We start from the raw sequence: 9,119 nt of genomic DNA on the forward strand, positions 1-9,119 counted from the left end.
GAGTAGTCAGACAAGGTTAAAAGAGACAGGGAGATAGGGAGTAGTCAGACAAGGATAAAAGAGACAGGGAGATAGGGTGTAGTCAAACAAGGTAGGGAAAGAGAAAGGGAGAGAGGGTCTAGTCATACTAGATAGAGAAAGAGAAAAGGAGAGAGGGAATAGTCATACAAGGTAAGGAAGGAGACAGGGAGAGAGGGTGTGGTCATACAAAGTAGGGAAAGAGAAAAGGAGAGAGGGAATAGTCATACAAGGTAGGAAGAGAGAAAAGGAGAGAGTGGATAGTCATACAAGGAAGGAAAAGAGACAGGGAGAGAGATTAGTCAGAAAAGGTAGAGAGAAGGAGACAGGGAGAGAGGGTGTAGTCATACAAGGTAGGGAAAGAGACAGGGAGAGAAGGTGTAGTCATACTAGGTAAGGAAAGAGAAAAGGAGAGAGGGAATATTCATACAAGGTAGGGAAGGAGACAGGGAGAGAGGGTGTGGTCATAGAATGTAGGGAAAGAGAAAAGGAGAGAGTGAATAGTCATAGAAGGTAGAGAAAGAGACAGGGAGAGAGGGATTAGTCAGAAAAGGTAGGGAAAGAGACAGGGAGAGAGGGTGTAATCATACAAGGTAGGGAAAGAGGAAGGGAGAGAGGGTGCGGTCATACAAGGTAGGGAAAGAGAAAAGGAGAGAGGGTATAGTTATACACGGTAGGGAAGGAGACAGTGAAAGAGGTCAAAAGAGACAAGGAGTGAGGGAGGAAGTAGTCATACAAGGTAAGAACAGAGACAGGGAGAGAGGGAGTAGTCAGACAAGGTTAAAAGAGACAGGGAGTAGTCACACAAGGTTCAAAAAGAGACAGGGAGAGAGGGAGTATTCAGAAAAGGTTAAAAGAGACAGGGAGAGAGGGAGTAGTCAGACAAGGTTAAAAAAGAGACAGGGAGAGAGGGAGTATTCAGACAAGGTTAAATGAGACAGGGAGAGGTCGGGTAGTCAGGCAAGGTTAAAAGAGGAATTGAGTAGTCAGACAAGGTTCAAAAAGAGACAGGGAGAGAGGTAGTATTCAGACAAGGTTAAAAGAGACAGGGAGATAGGGAGTAATCAGAGAAGGATAAAAGAGACAGAGAGATAGGGAGTAGTCAGACAAGGTCAAAAGAGACAGGGAGATAGGGAGTAATCAGACAAGGTTAAAAGAGACAGGGAGGTAGGGAGTAGTCACACAAGGTCAAAAGAGACAGGCAGAGAGGGAGGGAGTAGTCATACAAGGTAAGAACAGAGACAGGGAGAGAGGGAGTAGTCAGACAAGGTTAAAAGAGACAGGGAGTAGTCACAAAAGGTTCAAAAAGAGACAGGGAGAGAGGGAGTATTCAGAAAAGGTTAAAAGAGACAGGGAGAGAAGGAGTAGTCAGACAAGGTTAAAAAAGAGACAGGGAGAGAGGGAGTATTCAGACAAGGTTAAATGAGACAGGGAGAGGTCGGGGAGTCAGACAAGGTTTAAAGAGACAGGGAGTACTCAGACAAGGTTCAAAAAGAGACAGGGAGAGAGGGAGTATTCAGACAAGGTTAAGAGAGACAGGGAGAGAGGGAGTAGTCAGACAAGGTTAAAAAAGAGACAGGGAGAGAGGGAGTATTCAGCCAAGGTTAAATGAGACCGGGAGAGAGGGAGTAGTCGGACAAGGTTAAAAGAGAAAGGGAGAGAAGGAGTAGTCAGACAAGGTTAAAAGAGACAGGGAGAGAGGGAGTAGTCAGACAAGGTTAAAAGAGACAGGGAATAGTCAGAAAAGGTCAAAAGAGACAGGGAGAGAGGGAGGGAGTAGTCATACAAGGTGGAGAAAGAGACAGGGAGAGAGGAAATAGTCATACAAGGTAGGGATAGAGACACGGAGAGAAGGTGTAGTCATACAAGGTAGGGAAATAGACAAGGAAAGAGGGTGTAGCCATATAAGGTAGGGAAAGAGATAGGGAGAGAGAAAGAGACAGGGAGGGATTGAGTAGTCATACAAGGTAAAGAAAGAGACAGGGAGAGACGGAGTAGTCATACAAGGTAGGGAAAGGTACAGGGAGAGAGGGAATAGTCATACAAGTTAGGGAAAGAGACAGGGAAAGAGGATGTAGCCCGACAAGTTAGGGAAAGAGACACGGAAACAGAGAGTAGTCCTAAAAGGTAGGGAAAGAAACATGGAAAGAGGGAGGAGTCATACAAGTTAGTGAAAGAGACAGGAAGAGAGGGAATAGTCATACAAGGTAGCGAAAGAGAAAAGGAGAGTGGCAGTAGTCATACATGGTAGGGAAAGAGACAGGGAGAGAGGGAGAAGTCGTACAAAGTTTGGAAAGAAACAGGGAGAGAGGGATTAGTCATGCGGCATGTGGCCTCCCAGTAAATATGGGGGTTGGTTCTTTTGATACTGATGGGATGTGTTGTTAACAACACTCTTACTTCCATCCTTTTGTTATACACAGGGAGAAGTCATACAAGATATGAGGAGAGACAGAGAGGGAGGGAGCAGTCAAACAAGGTTAAAAAAGAGATGGGAAAAGAGGCAGTAGTCAGACAATGTTAAAAGAGACAAGAAGCGAGGGAGTAGTCAGAAAAAGTTAAAAGAGAGAGCGAGATGGAGAGTAGTCAGAAAAGGTCAAAAGAGACAGGGAGAGAGGGAGTAGTCAGACAAGGTTAAAAGAGACAGGGAGATAGGGGGTAGTCAGACAAGTTTAAAAGAGACAAGAAGATACGGCGTAATCAGACAAGGTTAAAAGAGACAGAGAGATAGGGAGTAGTCAGACAAAGTCAAAAGAGACAGGAAGAGAGGGAGTAGTCACACAAAGTTAAAAGAAACAGGGAGATAGGGAGTAGTCAGAAAAGGTTAAAAGATACAGGGAGAGAGGGAGAGAGAAGTCATACAAGGTAGGAAAAGAAACAGGAAGGGAGGGAGTAGTCAGACAAGGTTAAAAGAGACAGGGAGTAGTCAGACATGGTTCAAAAAGAGACAGGGAGAGAGGGAGTATTCAGACAAGATTAAACGAGACAAGATGAGAGGGAGTAGTCAGAAAAGGTTAAAAAAGAGACAGGGAGAGATGGAGTATTCAGACAAGGTTAAAAATAAACATGGAGAGCCCGAGTAGTCAGACAAGGTAAAAAGAGACAGGGAGTAATCAGACAAGGTTAAAAAAGAGACAGGGAGAGAGGGAGTATTCAGATAAGGTTAAAAGAGACAGGGAGAGAGGGAGTAGTCAGACAAGATAAAAAAAGAGACAGGGAGAGAGGAAGTAGTCAGACAAGGTTAAAAGAGACAGGGAGAGACCGAGTAGTCAGAAAAGGTTAAAAGAGACACGGAGTAGTCAGAAAAGGTCGAAAGAGACAGAGAGAGAGAGAGGGAGTAGTCATACAAGGTAGGGAAAGAGACAGGGAGATAGGGAGTAATCAGACAAGGTTAAAAGAGAAAGGGAGTTAGTCAGACAAGGTTCAAAAAAAGACAGGGAGAGAGGGAGTAATCAGACAAGGGTAAAATAGACAGGGAGATAGGGATTAGTCAGACAAGGTCAAAAGAGACAGGAAGAGAGGGAGTAGTCAGACACGGTTAAAAGAGACAAGGAGATAGGGAGTAATCAGACAAGGTTAAAAGAGACAGAGAGATGGGGAGTAGTGAGACAAGGTCAAAAGAGACAGGGAGAGAGGGAGTAGTCAGACAAAGTTAAAAGAAACAGGGAGATAGGGAGTAGTCAGACAAGGTTCAAAAAGAGACAGGGAGAGAGGGAGTATTCAGACAAGGTTAAAAGAGACAGGAAGAGAGAGAGGGAGTAGTCATACAAGGTAAGAAAAGAGACAGAGAGAGAGGGAGTAGTCAGACAAGGTTAAAAGAGACAGAGAGTAGTCACACAAGGTTCAAAAAGAGACAGGGAGAGAACGAGTATTCAGAAAAGGTTAAAAGAGACAGGGAGAGAGGGAGAAGTCAGACAAGGTTAAAAAAGATACAGGGAGAGAGAGAGAGTATTCAGACAAGGTTAAAAGAGACAGGGAGTAGTCAGAAAAGGTTAAAAGAGACAGGGAGTAGTCAGACAAGGTTAAAAAAGAGAGAGGGAGAGAGGGAGTATTCAGACAAGGTTAAAAGAGACAGGGAGAGAGGGAGTAGTCACAAAAGGTTCAAAAAGAGACAAGGAGAGAGGGAGTATTCAGAAAAGGTTAAAAGAGACAGGGAGAGAGGGAGTAGTCAGACAAGGTTAAAAAAGAGACAGGGAGAGAGGGAGTATTCAGACAAGGTTAAAAGAGACAGAGAGTAGTCAGACAAGGTTAAAAGAGACAGGGAGTAGTCAGACAAGGTTCAAAAAGAGACAGGGAGAGAGGGAGTATTCAGACAAGGTTAAAAGAGACAGGGAGAGAGGGAGTAGTCAGACAAGGTTAAAAAAGAGACAGGGAGAGAGGGAGTATTCAGACAAGGTTAAAAAAGACAGGGAGAGAGGGAGTAGTCAGACAAGGTTAAAAGAGAAAGGGAGAGAGGGAGTAGTCAGACAAGGCTAAAAGAGACAGGGAGAGACCGAGTAGTCAGACAAGGTTAAAAGAGACAGGGAATAGTCAGAAAAGGTCAAAAGAGACAGGGAGAGAGGGAGGGAGTAGTCATACAAGTTAGGGAAAGAGACAGTGAGAAAGGGAGTAGTCAGACAAGGTTAAAAGAGAAAGGGAGTAGTCAGACAAGGTTCAAAAAGAGACAGGGAGAGAGAGAGTATTCAGAAAAGGTTGAAAGAGACAGGGAGAGAGGGAGTAGTCAGACAAGGTTAAAAAAGAGACAGGGAGAGAAGGAGTATTCAGACAAGGTTAAAAGAGACAGGGAGAGAGGGAGTAGTCAGACAAGGTTAAAAGAGACAGGGAGACACCGAGTAGTCAGACAAGGTTAAAAGAAGCAGGGAGTAGTCACACAAGGTTAAAAGGGATAGGGAGTGGTCAGACAAGGTTAAAAAAGAGACAGGGAGAGAAGAAGTATTCAGACAAGGTTAAAAGAGACAGGGAGAGAGGGAGTAGTCAGACAAGGTTAAAAGAGAAAGGGAGAGAGGGAGTAGTCAGACAAGGTTAAAAGAGACAGGGAGAGACCGAGTAGTCGGACAAGGTTAAAAGAGACAGGGAGTAGTCAGAAAAGGTCAACAGAGACAGGGAGAGAGGGAGGGAATAGTCATACAAGGTAGGGCTAGAGACAGTGAGAGAGGGAGTAGTCATACAAGGTTAAAAGTGAAAGGGGGAGAGGGATTAGTCAGAAAAGGTTAAAAGAGACAAGGAGAGACCGAGTAGTCAGACAAGGTTGAAAGAGACAGGGAGAGACCAAGTAGTCAAGAAATGTTAAAGGAGACAGGGAGAGACAGAGTAGTCAGACATGGTTAAAACAGACAGGAAGGGAGGAGTAGTCATACAAGGTAGAGAGAAAAAGAGAGAGAGTTTCAGAGAGAAGGAGAGAGAGAGAGACCGAGCAGTCATTTCAGAAAGAGAGAGGGAGAGAGAGAGAGAGAGAGAACAGAAAAGAAGAAAAAAGGCTAAGAAAAAAAAAAGTATTAGCCTAATTAAGCGATGAAAGGAACGAGATCTCCATTGGAAGACTTCCCGATCATCCCTTTTTTCTTATATCATTCAGAGAGGGAGATCCCAAGAAGACTTCCTCCCTATGTAGGAACAGGGAGGGCCAGGCAATGGTTGCTAATAACCCATCAGGTAGATCACCCCTGATGCCTTACGGTGATTATGATGGTTGTTCTTATGCAGTTCTTTCTTTCTTTCTTTCTTTCTTTCGTTATCACATGGGGATAATAAGAACACGGTTAAGAGGAGAGAGAATGTGAGAGGGAGTGCGACACCAGAAGAAGAAAGAGAGAGAGAGAGAGAGAGAGAGAGAGACCGAGTAGTCATTCAAGGGGGGTGGGAGAGAGAACTTCATTGCCTTGTTCAATGTTTGGTTGTCCCCCAGGTCCCTCAGTGTGAGGCACCTCGTATATCCATCAGAGAGTTGCTAATGCATCTTCCGGTGTATTTTGATCTTCCAGTCTTGGATTATCGATGCGGGTGCGTAGTGGATGGATGTCCAGTGTGCCTTCCTTAGTTTTCCTGGTATAGTTTTGGGCAATATTAATCTACCTCGGCTTGCTCTTTTTGATATTTTTAGCTCCATGATGTTTTCAGTAATTCCTTTGATTTGTTTCCATCCTTGTATTATCATGTAGCGTTCTCGTCTCCTTTCTAGACTGTATAATTTTAAAAATTGCAGTCTTTCCCAGTAGTCAAGGTCCTTAACTTCTTCTATTCTAGCAGTAAAGGACCTTTGTATACTCTCTATTTGTGCAATATCCTTTTGGTAGTGTGAGTACCATATCGCATTGCAGTACTCGAGTGTACTACGTACATAAGTTTTGTAAAGCATAATCATGTGTTCAGCTTTTCTTGTTTTAAAGTGTCTGATTGCTTTACATTTAGCCAACCGTGTTGCTATTTGGTCGTTGCATAACATATTCCTATTTAACATTACACCAAGGTCTTTAATTGCTCCCTTGTTTGTGATTGTCTCGTTATTAGGTCCCTTGTATGCATATACCATTCACTCTCTGTTTCCATAGTTCATTGATTCGAACTTATCGGAGTTAAATACCATCCTATTTATCTCCGCCCATTCATATATTTTGTTTAGATCTCTTTATAATGAGTTTCTATCTTCATCACAAGTAATTTCTCTACTTATTCTTGTGTCATCGGCGAAACAATACTGTCTATGTCTGAGATCATAATATCAAAAACAGCAGTGCAGCTAATACCATACCCGGTGGCACGCCAGATATTACCTGAGCTTCATCTGATTTCTCGTCATTTGCAACCACTATCTGTTTTCTTTTTTGTAGAAACTCTGTTATCCATTTTCCTATATTTCCCTTAATATTATGCTTTCTCATTTTTTCTCTAATATATTATGGTCTACCTTGTCAAAGGCTTTTGCAAAATCTAGATATACCACATCTGTGTCTATTTCATTTATCATATTTTTATGTTTTCATAGTGTGCTACCAGTTGGGTTTGTGTACTTTTTCCGGGCACAAAACCGTGCTAACCTACATTAAACTAATTATTTTTAACCAAATGATTCATTATTTTCTTTTTTATTACCCTTTCATACACTTTCATATGTGATGTTAGACTAACAGGTCAATAATTGCTTGCCTCTAGTCTTGATCCACTTCTGAAAATAGGGGTTATATAAGCTAATTTATTTTTAATCTTGCTCATATCTACACTTTGTCTTAGCAGTATTGCAAGCGGCTTCACGATAGTGTGTGCAGTTTTTTTTAACTCCATCTGGCCCGGCTGCTGATCCATTTTCAATTTCTCTTAGAGCCTTGACAATATCTGCTTCATTATTATCTATATCCGTTAGATATTCACTCTTTTCTTCTCTCATTTCTGTTTCATTATTCTCATTCGCAATTCTTGGCGTGAATTCACTCATTTCTCTGCTAATATGTTGCATATTTCCTTTTTTTTTTATTCGTTAACCGTCCTTCAATTCTTAGAGGGCCTATTTCTTATCTCCCTTTATTCATATTTTTTGCATAGGAGTAAAGTACTTTTTCTTTTTTTATATATATATATTTTGAAGTATCCTTTCTTCTAAGTCCCTTTTTTCATTTTCTTTCAATTGTATACTCTTTTGTTCTACAATTTCTATCTTACTTTTAATTTCCATCATTTTCCACAAATTTTTCTCTTTTGCAAGATTTTTCTTCAAATTTCTAAATTTCTGAAATAAGATCCTTCTGTCTCTTGGTATGCATGTCTGTTGTTTATTGTTTTTTTTTTTCGGTACATATTTTTCAATAATTTTCTCCAGTATTTTGTACAGTATATCCGTATTTACCAGTATATTATCACTTACGAATAAATATTTCAATTCTTTGTTCAGTTCTTCATTTATTTCCCACCATTTTATATTCTTACTATAAAAATAATATTTTCCATATCCTTCCCAACGTTTTGTGCTTTGATTATCTGCGATCACTTGCTTTGGAATGGACTATTAATTCTATGACATTGTGGTCTGAAATTCCCGTGTTATACACTATTATTTCTTTATCATAATTCACCTCATTCACAAATACTAGATCTAGGACATTTTCCTTTCCTGTTGGAATGTGGTTTATTTGTTGCATATTATATTTTATTAGCATATCTTGAATCTTTTCAAACTGTCTCTTATCTTCTGCGCTATTATTACTCTCTTTTTTATATGTATATATACAACCGCTCTCTTCTATCCATTCTTTCCAATCCACGAAAGGAAAGTTAAAATCTCCGGATATGAGTATATTCCAGTCTTTATGGTTTCTACCTATAATCTATTTTTCCTATTATTATGTCAAACTCCTTAGTATTTGGGGTCTGTAAACTGCAATATTCACTAATTTTTCATATTCAAATTCTACCGCAATCAATTCACATTCCGTGTTGCTGTATTTTTCACAGACTTTTCCTTGATTTATGTCTCTTCCATATATTGCGGTTCCCCCTTGATTCCTATTTGTTCTGTCTGTTCTATATGTTTGGAAACCCTTTATCTGGTCGTCACTGCCGGTCTCTTGGGAATACCATGTTTCACTTATATTTAACATATCTATTTTTGTTAATTTGGGTTAGTTCTTTTAAGAACTCTATTTTCCTTTTAGGGTTACTCGTAACTAAACATTGTGCATTCATCACTATTATGGTTGGTGTTTCATCCCCATTATTTAATATTGGTAATAATATGGATTCTTCCATGCTTCCTTCCTGTTCTGATATGATGTTCTTTTCTTCATTTCCAGGAATTCTGCCATTAAAAAAATCGAACTTTTCTATTATATTTTCTCTTTCACCTTCATATTTATTTTTGTGTGTATACCTTGCAGTTATCCCCATATCTGCACCAATCCCTGGCATTATAGATGCATTCTTTGTAGTTAGGCTCTAATTGTGCATATTTGGGTTGAAAGGTGTCCTATCTTTGGGCCTCCTGTGCATAGCGCAGTATATACTCTGCTTGTTTTTATTATTTCTTTTTTGTTTCATTTTTGCTCTCATTTTTCTTTTCAGTTTGCTGAGTTTTCTTACTCTCCTTCATGGTTGCAGGATGCATATATCAAAAT

Source organism: Palaemon carinicauda, chromosome 25 (assembly GCF_036898095.1).
Source record: "Palaemon carinicauda isolate YSFRI2023 chromosome 25, ASM3689809v2, whole genome shotgun sequence".
In the NCBI taxonomy this organism is placed as follows: Eukaryota; Metazoa; Arthropoda; class Malacostraca; order Decapoda; family Palaemonidae; genus Palaemon; species Palaemon carinicauda.